The sequence below is a fragment of the Quercus robur genome, chromosome 4 (genome assembly GCF_932294415.1).
Source record: "Quercus robur chromosome 4, dhQueRobu3.1, whole genome shotgun sequence".
NCBI classification, from domain to species: domain Eukaryota; kingdom Viridiplantae; phylum Streptophyta; class Magnoliopsida; order Fagales; family Fagaceae; genus Quercus; species Quercus robur.
Genome location: NC_065537.1, coordinates 11,998,024 through 12,007,205, shown reverse-complemented (window position 1 = coordinate 12,007,205; position 9,182 = coordinate 11,998,024). Strand labels below are relative to the sequence as shown.

Here is a 9,182-nt window from a genome sequence, read left to right as displayed (position 1 = left end):
AGTCAACCCGATTAACCAGATGAAAGTGTCAGTGAAAGGCGTTTGGATCTGCAAAAAAAAAAAAAAAACATGTACATGGTTAGTAACCGAACCACATCAAATTAAAACGGCGCAAAGGATTGACACCCTTCTACTCTCTATACCCCACCTGGTTCTCCCTCCACCATCGGGCATGGAAGGCCATCATGCCATTCCCCGAATACGATAAGAAAGTTCTTGTTTAACCCCTTGTTAGAGTCGGGGAGGCACTAGACTAGCCGAACCCTATCGTCTCTCGTCTTCATGTAGTAGGATTTGCCCTTCAAATTTTGGAGATTGTAGCACCAATTTACGTCATAATGGGTTAGTCTTAGCCCCATTTTTTCGTTTAAGGCATCCACACAACCCAGAAATGCCTAAGGTAACTCTTCATTACCAGTCCCATGGGGATTCTCGTACCCCCCTCTATGAAGGCGAGAATAGAAATTACCACCTCGCCCGTCCTTCTCAGAAGATGCCACTCCCCCATCTTACAGTGCTTCAAACTCACGTTGGGGGGAATCCTATAATCGGCGATGAACTTTTCCATCGCCTCCTCAGTATCAACCAATTTTCTCAATTTAACCATTTCTAAGAGCTACTGAACAAACTCAGTGGATGACAGGAAAAGAGAGGAACAAGAGAAAAATAAACCCAGAAAAGAAAAAGCACGAGTTAGTGAAGGCAGAGAGCTTATAGAAAGGAGGAAGGGTACCTTGGACAGGCTTTTTGTGCTGGAGATAGACTTGAATTTGGATGAAAGTTTGGATGAACCCAGGATATATGTGCTAGAACTCTTAAGTGCAAAAGTGAAGAGACAAATCAGTTCCAAAAATCATTTATACCTCCTATCGAAAGTAACTGCACGAATTTTCCCGCCCATAAAGGCAAGGAAATCTCTACCGTTAGATCACATCGCGCTGTTGAACGTGGAGAGCATAGAGCCGCCCGCATTTAATGAAGACACGTTTCACCTTCCAAAGGCTCCAAGAACGTGTCTCGGGCAGATGAAGAGTCTCGGGAATCGATAGGTGACAAGGATTGACAAGCTTTGATAGAGGCCCGATGTCATCAAAACCCTCCTATCTGTCCGAGGATCCGGACAGCAGGATTTTGAGGGGCTATTGTGGGGCCAGAGAACTTATGACCCGACCCACTTTCCATTAAGACCTTGGGGCCCACGCCGAGGAGAGTAGTTGCCGAGAACAAGTAGTGAAAGACCAAATAGCCTAGAGATGCAGCCGAGGATGACCCTGTCCTCGGCATCCCAAGACTTCAAAGGGAAGAGCGACATGTCGTCAAAGGCGGCCTCCAAAGCGCCCCCAGAAGAAAAGGCGAGTAGAATGGGGCTCACATGGGGGTACGGAGTGGGAGTGGTTCAAGGAAAAGACGCCACCTCCGTATTGAATGCGCCCACAAACTTCCTAACCATATTAATGGGAAAAGACTCCTGAACAGTGTGACTTCGGTTACTGCAACTAAAAGAAAATAGGGGGAAGCGGCTGATGGGACAGGTACTCGAATAGGTACCTGCCTGATCAACAGATGGAGGGTCAGGATCATCCGAGAGGGGCTATATAATGTAAAGGCTTATGCGCCAAAGAAGGGGGGGCTAAAAAGGAGGGTATCCAAAAAAAAGGGAGAGGAAGAATAAGAACATGAAGCTTCATGGACAAGATCCACGGACGACCTTAGCTCGTCTCTGCGCGTTCACCATGAGTACCATGATTAACCACCGTCCAGTGACCAAGGCCTAGCGTTTCAAACCCACGCTCTACAATTTTTATTGTTTGGGCCTTTTAGCGTACGAACCGGTTTGAGATCGTTACAAATTGAGTCCTTACAATATATATATATATATTTATTTATTTATTTGATGTTCATCGAGTGCACAAGTTTCACTTTCACTGCGGATATATATTATTGGGACTCATACCTTTTAGCAAAACAATATATTCTATAAAGTTAATAATGGTGGAAATTGGGAAATTTTTACGTAAAAGTTACTGTAGAGAGAGGACCATCTTAATAAATTCACGTTCTTAGCACACAAAAAGAAAAGAGAAATTAAGAAAAAGAGACAAAAAGGACTTTTACAATGTCTGTGTTGGGTTTCTGTTTTTCAATGACCACAAGTCCCACATTGAAATAAATAAGAGGAGAGGTAAGCGCATAGTATTAAAGTAAAGCGTGCGACACGTATCGACATACTTACCTAGACGGGGTCAAATGGGTGGTCCATAAGGCCCATGTCTTAGGATGGTAGCCTCCATTGCACATGAAGGAGGGGTGCCAGCCTAAGGTCTTCCCTAGTGGAAGAGCCTATGTCAATATTTGTTGCACTGGGGGCTGCACAAGCGCTGCCCGTGCCAAACTAATCAATAATTTTTATTTGTTTATTTACAGTGATTTTGCACTATGAAATTTATTCTTCAATATCGTTATAGATATTGTTTCTCTTCAAATCTCCAATTCTATTCTTAGACATGCTAGTTGTCTCAAAATATTGGAAATTTATAGAAATTTAAATTTTTTTGAAGTCCCATGATCATTAAGTTATATCCATTCTTGGCATTTTTACTTGGATCTTTTGGGTTCCTGATATCTTCAACTTCTACATTTGGTTTTTAGCCTTCTGTTTATGTTTTACTCATTGGGTTTATTATTGTTTGAGTTTTAATTTCAAGTTTTGTGTGTAGGTTTCAAGCATTTCAAGTCTAGATCTCTTTAATGGATTATCAAAAAAAGACAAGAAAAGAGTCTCTCTTTAATGAATGATTTCTTCAACTTTGTAAATGTTGGAATGACTTGAATTGTCAAAATTGGTGGCTTGACATTAGCCAACAAACCATCATGAAGTTGCATGATTTCTTACGTGAAGGAATGCAAGAAGTTGTATCAAATGCTATCTTGTATGAATTGTCAAAAAAAACGTCAAGGAAAAACACCGGTTGAATTAAATTCATGCATAGCCAAAATGTATGACTCCATAGGCCATAACTGGATGCATGCCTATGTGTGAAAGTATGGCTTGATCAACAAAGTCAAAGATATGCAATTCAGCAAGGAAGCTTACGTGAAGAAACACAACACTCATGCATTAAATGTTGCATGGATTGCTTGGCCACTATTGTTGACTTCCCTAAACAATAAAAGTCTCTCATTTGCTGAAATTTCTTGGATTTCGGCTGAACATCTAGCTATAAATAGATGTGAGTTTGAGAGAAAATGCAAGAGTAGCAAAAAGAGAGTTCCTACGTGAGTTAGGGAGATAGCAAAATAACTTCTTCTGTGTGTGTGCACCAGAGTTAGGAAGTGTCTTGCAACTTTTGTCTAAATATAATAGGGTGTTCTCTATTTATTTGTGAGAGAACCAATGGTGTATTTGGGGTTTGGGTTTGTGTGAGAGTGTCTTTAAGTCATTGTTGTAATCTCCACTGTTATAGTTAAAATATATTCTATCGCCTCCAATGGACATAGGCATATTGCCGAATTACATAAATTCCTTGTGTCATATTTTCTTCTCTCTCTTCTTTAACCTTGTGTTAACAAATTAATTCACCCAATTCGCACAACAACTGGTATCAGAACTCCAGGTTGATTTATTCAATGGAGATCAACGCTTCTATTGCCAAGGTAGACGTAGTTAAGTTCGACGAAACTAGTAACTTCGGTTTATGGCAAAGAAGGGTGAAAGATTTGTTGTTACAACAAGGTTTGGTGAAGGCTTTGTATGGGAAAGCAAAGAAACCCAAGATGATGATCGATGACAATGGGAAGAACTCAATATGAAGGCGGTCAGTACAATTCGACTATGTCTGGCAGACGAGCTTATGTACGATGTCATGGATGACATGTCTACTGTAGTTATATGGTTGAAGTTGGAGAGCCGGTATATGTCCAATTCCCTCACAAATAAACTTAATCTTAAGCGAAAACTGTATGAGCTAAGATGGCAAAGGGTGCGGATTTGGCTTAACACGTCCACACATTCAATAAAATTATCAGTGACTTGTTGCGGATTGATATAAAATTCGATGATGAAAACAAGGCGATGATGCTTTTGTCCTCCCTCCCGACATCCTACAAACACTTGGTTACAACCCTGCTTTAGGGGAAAGAGACTTTGGAATTTGAAGAGATCTCAGGAGCCTTGTTGGATCACTACCAACAGAAGCAAATTCGGGTGAAAGTTCTGGTGAAGGGCTTATGGTAAAAGATAATCAAGAATGTGGAAGGAAGAAAGATAGAAATCATAGTTCTGCCAGGGGACATAGCAGATCCAAATCCAAAAGCAAGATAGTGAAGTGCTATAAATGTCAAAAGAAGGGGCATATTAAGCGAGATTGTCCAAAGTGGAAAAGAGGCAAGGACAAAGACAAGGAAGGGTCATCAAGATCTACAAACATTGTGGTAGCAGATTCAGATGGAGAAATGCTTTTTGTTTCATCCAGCGCCAATAAGCTAATCGATTCTTGGGTTCTGGATTCAGCATGTTCTTTCCATGTGACTCCTTACAGAGATTGGTTCGACACTTACAAGTCGGTTAATTGTGGTTTTGTTCTAATGGGCAACGATGCTACTTGCAAAGTTATTGGAATAGGAACTATTAAGATAAAGATGTTCGATAATGTGGTGAGGACATTAGGAGAGGTATGAAATGTTCTAGAGGTGAAAAAGAATTTAATTTCCTTGGAAACTCTAGATTTTAATGGCTATTGCTATAAGTCTGAGAATGGGTTAATGAAGGTGTCAAAGGGCGCTATGGTTGTGATGAAGGGGCAGAAAGGAAAAGGTAATATCTACAAGCTACTCGGCAATACCATTGTAGGTGGAGCTGTTGCAGTGACTGAATTTGAGCAGGATGATACACTCTTGTGGCATATGCGACTAGGGCATATAAGTGAGCGTGGTATGAGGGAATTGCAGAAGAGAAATCTTTGGTTGGAGTTAAGTCATGTAAGTTAGATTTCTGCAAATACTGTGTCATGGGAAAGTAGTGTAGGATGCGATTCAAAATAGCCACGCACAAGACAGAGGGTATATTGGATTATGTACACTCTGATATTTAGGGGCCAGTGCAAGTGGTCTCTAAAGGTGGAGCTCGGTATTTTATGAGTTTCATTGATGATTATTCTAGAAAGGTTTAGGTTTACTTCTTGAAAAACAAGTCTGAGGCATTTGCAAAGTTCAAGAAGTGGAAAGCCGAAGTGGAAAACCAGACTGGAAGAAAGATTAAGTGCCTAAGATCTGATAATGGCACTGAGTACAAGGATGGGGAGTTCTTGAAGTTTTGTGAAGAGTAAGGTATCAAGAGGCACTTTATAGTACGAAGAACACCTCAACAGAATGGAATGGCTGAAAGACTTAACTGGACAATCGGTGAGATAGCTAGGTGCATAAGACTGAATGCTAGGCTTTGTAAAGTCTTCTGGGCTGAAGCAATGAACATGGCTTGTTACATTCTTAACCGATCACCTAGAGCTGCGCTTGATGGGAAAGTTATTGAGGAGGTATGGACAGGGAAAGAAGTTGATTACTTGTTAATGAGGATATTCGGGTGTCCAGCCTATGTTCATATTCCTATCGAAGAAAGGTCAAAGCTTGATTCAAAATCCAAGAAGTGTATTTTTCTCAGGTTCGAGAAAGGAGTAAAAGTGTACAAGTTTTGGCATCCAGTGGCACAAAAGGTGGTGATTAGTAGGGATGTGGTGTTTGACGAGAAGTCCATGATAAAAGATTTTAGAAAGGAAGAAGAGTCTCAAGAAAGGGGAAGCAATAGTGACAGCAATAGATCAGTGATGCAGGTGGAGCTAGATGAAGTGGAGTCTCAGCTAGAGAAGGAACCTCACAATAGTGATCAAGAAGATCACAACATGATATTAGAACGGCCTAAACACAACATAAGACCACCGGTCAGGTATGGTTTCGAGGATCTTGCTTCTTATTGCTTAGTAATTAGTAGCGGGGATCCTTCCACTTTTCAGGAAGCAATTGATACAGAGGGACAAGTGGATGGAAGCTATGGTGGAAGAGATGGAGTCCTTGAATAAGAACAAGACTTGGGAGTTGTCAGAACTTCCAAAGGGAGAGAAACCGATAGGTTGCAAGTGGGTGTTCAGAAAGAAGGAAGCAGTATCAGAAAAGGAAGGAGAACGGTTCAAAGCACGATTGGTAGCAAAGTGATATTCACAAAGACATGGGATTGACTACGATGAGGTTTTCTCACCTATGGTCAGGCATACTTCTATCAGGGTAATGCTGGCCTTGGTAGCACATCAGGATCTGGAATTGGAACAACTAGGTGTGAAGACGACATTCCTTCATAGGAATTTGGAGGAAGAAATCTTCATGGAACAACCAGAGGGGTTCAAGAAACCTGGTACGGAGAATCTTGTCTGCAGATTGAAGAAGTTACTCTATGGGCTTAAACAATCTCCCAGACAACGGTACAAGAGGTTTGATTCCTATATGATCCAGATTGGTTATACCCGTTGTGAGTATGATTGCTGCGTATATGTTAAGATGCTTGATGATGGTTCTTATATTTTCTTGTTACTGTATGTTGATGGCATGTTAATTGCTGCAAAGAGCATGTGTGAGGTTGACAGGTTGAAAGCTTTGTTGCGCAAAGAGTTTGACATGAAAGACTTGGGTACCATTAAGAAAATTTTGCGTATGGAGATTCGCAAGGATAGGGATTCAAGAAAGCTGTGGATATCTCAGAAGAACTATATCAGAAAAGTTCTTGAAAAATTCAACATGCAAGATGCTAATCCTGTTAGCACCCCATTGGCGAATCACTTCAAATTATCTGGTAGTCAGTGCCTGAAGAATGAAAAAGAAATTGAAGACATGTCAAAGTTTCCATATGCAAGTGCAGTTAGGTGTTTAATGTACGCGATGGTCTGCACCAGGCCAGATTTGGCTCATGCAGTAAGTACTGTCAGTAAGTACATGGCAAACCCAGGTAGAGAGCACTGGAATGCAATGAAGTGGATATTCAGATATCTGAATGGAACCGCAGGATATGGGATCCTATTTGCGAGGCAACATGGGGATATTTCAGTGGTAGGATATGTGGATTCAAACTATGTAGGCAATATAGATGACAGAAGGTCTACAATAGGTTATGTGTTCACACTTTCAGGAGGGCCTGTTTGTTGGAAATCCATACTACAATCCCTAGTAGCCATGTCTACTACAGAAGCTGAGTACATGGCGGTAGTTGAAGCTGCAAAGGAAGCACTATGGTTGAAAGGGCTAGTCAATGAACTTGGTTCGAAACAAGGAGGAGTTTAGTTGCATTGTGACAGTCAAAGTGCCATTTACTTGGCAAAGCATCAGGTTTATCATGCTAGGACAAAGCATATTGATGTGAGATTCCACAAGATAAGGGAGTTGATTGCTATAGGAGAAATTATTCTTGAGAAGATTGACACTTCAGAGAATGCAGCTGATATGTTGGCAAAACTGGTACCTACAAGCAAATTCAAGCACTACTTGGACTTGATCAGTGTTTGTGGCTTGTGATAGCCCGCAAGGGCTAAGGTGGAGGCGATTGAAGAGTTTAGTTTGTGAAGCTTGATAAAATTCAAGCCAAGGTGGAGATTTGTTGGAATGGTTTGAATTGTCAAATTTGGTGGCTTGACATTAGCCAACAAACCATCAGTAAGTTACATGATTTCTTACTTGAAGAAATGCAAAGAGTTGCATTAAATGCTATCTTGTATGAATTGTCAAAGAAAACGTCAAGGAAAAACACCGGTTGAATTATATTGCATAGTCGAAATGTATGACTCCATAGGCCATAAATGGATGCATGCCTATGTGTGAAAGTATGGCTTGATCAATAAAGTCAAAGATATGCAATTCAGCAAGGAAGCTTACGTGAAGAAACACAACACTCATGCATTAAATGTTGCATGGATTGCTTGGCCACTATTGTTGACTTCCCTAAACAATAGAAGTCTCTCATGTGCTGAAATTTCTTGGATTTCTGCTGAATATCTAGCTATAAATAGATGTGAGTTTGAGAGAAGATGCAAGAGTAGCAAAAAGAGAGTTCCTACGTGAGTTAGGGGGATAGCAAAATAACTTCTTCTATGTGTGCACTAGAGTTAGGAAGTTAAAGTGTCTTGCAACTTTTGTCTAAATACAATAGGGTGTTCTCTATTTATTTGTGAGAGAACCAAGGGTGTATTTGGGATTTGGGTTTGTGTGAGAGTGTCTTCAAGTCATTATTGTAATCTCCACAGTTATAGTGAAAATATATTCTATTGTCTCCAGTGGACGTAGGCATATTGCCGAACCACGTAAATTCCTTGTGTCATATTTTCTTCTCTCTCTTCTTTAACCTTGTGTTAACAAATTAATTCACCCAATTCTCACAATAGTAAATATTAGTCGTAAACCCGCGCGATGCGCGGGAAATTTTGACTTTGTTTTTATTTATTGATAAGTGAAAGAAGAAATAAATACATGGAACTTATAAGTATTTGTCTTAAACTCAAAATTATATAATTATTTTTAGGAATGGCAACGGGTTGGGTTCGGGTCGAGTTTTTCCATATCCGGACCCGACCCACGGGTCTTAACCCTTGGCCCAAACCCGACCCGTTTACTAAACGGGTTTTTTCCCCGGGGCTCGGACCCGCCCCCGTCGGGCCACGCGGGCCCGTTTAGGCCAACCAGATTTGGGCCCAACCCAAAAAAAAAAAAAAAAAAAAAAAAAGAAGAAGAAAAGAAGAAGAGAATTGAAGCCTAAACAGAGTCTAACGAAACTCTAATCACACTTTCCTCTTTTTTCCTCCTAAAAATGCAATCTATCAAAACCAAATATTCCTCTTTTTTCTCACACTTAATCGGTAACCAAACAGAGCCAGAAAATCATGATTAACAAACCCAAAATCACAAACACAAAAATCCCAAAATCACAAACATAGAAATCATTGAATATACATGTTTAAATAAAAATAGTTACAACATTTTCTCGGCTATTTTCTTGCCATCCAAACGGATCCAAGATCTAACAAACCAACCCATTTTCTCAGCTTCTTTTCTTGGTCGAATTACAGAGATAGTACAGCGGTTCGATAGATATTCTTCAACGACAAGTTGTTTGGGGGTTTGGAGGCTTCGAATTCGCTGAGGAACAGTGGGGG

At 40.5% G+C, this 9,182-nt stretch overlaps 1 non-coding gene across 1 annotated transcript; it reads left to right on the top strand.

The window, feature by feature from the left end:
- Positions 1-2,225: 2,225 nt before the first annotated feature.
- On the top strand, positions 2,226-2,387 carry LOC126724651 (U1 spliceosomal RNA). The gene has a single exon (XR_007655087.1). It is a non-coding gene; the product is annotated as a U1 spliceosomal RNA (small nuclear RNA).
- Positions 2,388-9,182: the final 6,795 nt, after the last annotated feature.